The sequence below is a fragment of the Mustela lutreola genome, chromosome 2 (genome assembly GCF_030435805.1).
Source record: "Mustela lutreola isolate mMusLut2 chromosome 2, mMusLut2.pri, whole genome shotgun sequence".
NCBI classification, from domain to species: domain Eukaryota; kingdom Metazoa; phylum Chordata; class Mammalia; order Carnivora; family Mustelidae; genus Mustela; species Mustela lutreola.
In genome coordinates this window covers 101898616-101900643 of record NC_081291.1, presented here as the reverse complement: position 1 = coordinate 101900643, position 2028 = coordinate 101898616, and positions in this window count along the sequence as shown.

Below are 2028 nucleotides of genomic sequence, written 5' to 3'. Positions count from 1 at the left end.
ATGCGGTCCTGTTTCTGTTTCTCCTATTTCTTGTCATGACAAGTAAGTGGCTGTCCTCTCCGGGCCCTCTTCTTTCCCCTCATGTCTGGGAAAGAGGAAAGGTTTATAAATCAGAAATCAGGCACAACGTAAGTCCGATGTAAGAGAATAAGAGCTAGTGGGAGCCTTAGCTTTCACTTAGTCCAACTTTCTTTCTTTTCTTTTCTTTTTTTTCTTTCAGTAGATGAAGAGCCAGAGTTTTAGAGAAATAAATTGTCCATCCAAGGTCACACAGCTAGCTAGGGGAGGAGCAAGAGGAAAGACTCAGTTATTTATCTTTTCTTTCTTTCTTTCTTTCCTTCCTTCCTTCCTTCCTTCCTAAGATTTATTTATTTCAGAGACAGGGAGAGAGAGAAAAGGAGACAGGGAGAGAGAGTGGAGGGCAGGCAGAGGGAGAGAGAGAATCCCAAGCAGATTCCCTGCTGAGCACAGAGCCAATACCAGTACCAGGTCTCAGAACCCTGACACTGCAACCTGCGTGGAAACCAACAGTCTCATGCTTAACCGACTGCACCACCCAAGCACCTGACTCGGTTCTTGTAGCTCTGAGTCTGGTGCTCTTCCTTACCTCCTCTTCAAAGAAACTCTTTCAGCTCTCTTTTGAGGAAAGAAAATACATAATCTTGGCTTTGCTAATCTATGTATGTGACCAAGTTACTTAACTACTCTCTACCTCAGTTTTCTCAGTTGTGAAAAGGGAATGATAATACTCTCTGTGACTATGTGTTGATAAGCTAACACATTAATGCTTTAATACATGGAAAGCACACGAATAGTGCCCAGCACATACCAAGTGTTCACCAATGTTGTTATTTGAATATATGCACCTGTGTCCTGAAAACAGGTACTGAATTCTAGAGCAGTTAACAAACACTGAATTCCCTTTTCCCCAGATTCTTCCATGCATATATGTCTATGTAGGTAAGCTTATTTGAGGTGAGCAACTAGCAATGGAAAATTATAAAAATTTTACATGTTGATCTTGTGTCCTGAAACTTTGCTGAGCTTCTTTATTAGTTCTAATAGGTTTTTTTTTTTTTTATGGATTCCTTAGGATTTTCTATATATAAAATGATGCCATCTGTGAACAGAGATATTTCTTGTGTGATTTACTTGGAGCATAAATTTGGAAAAAACACCTGGAAAAATGTGTTAATATGTTAAAAGGTTTTTTTGGTTTTGTTTTGTTTTGTTTTGTTTTGCAGTGACCTTATGGGCATTTGTTACAGTATTCATTGTTCTTTTCTGTATTTTTTTTTTAAGATTTTATTTATTTATTTGACAGAGAGATCACAAGTAGGCAGAGAGGCAGGCAGAGAGGGGGAAGCAGGCCCCCCACTGAGCAGAAAGCCTGATGTGGGGCTCCATCCCAGGACCCTGAGATCATGACCTGAGCCAAAGGCAGAAGCTTAACCCACTGAGCCACCCAGGTGCCCCTCTTTTCTGTGTTTTAAAGAATAGGATTTTATTAAGACAATCAGCTATATTAACAGAAAATTTTCATGATCAAAATATGACAGAAAATTTAAAAAATTAAACAGTCATTTCTTTTCTTTCTTTTTTTGAAAGGATTTGGTAGTCTTATTTTTATTAGTAGTAAATGGTGCTGTTGATATATATATATATTTTTTAAAGATTTTATTTATTTGACAGAGAGAGATCACAAGTAGGCAGAGAGGCAGGCAGAGAGAGAGAGAGGAGGAAGCAGGCTCCCTGCTAAGCAGAGAGCCCGATGTGGGACTCGATCCCAGGACCCTGAGATCATGACCTGAGCCGAAGGCAGCGGCTTAACCCACTGAGCCACCCAGGCGCCCCAATGCTGTTGATATTTTAAAATTATTTTTTATTATGTTATTTTAGTCACCATACAGTATGTCATTAGTTTTTGATGTAGTGTTCCAAGATTCACCATTTACGTGTAACACCCAGTGTTCCATGCAGTCTGTGCCCTCCTTAATACCCATCATTGGGCCAACCCATCACCCCACA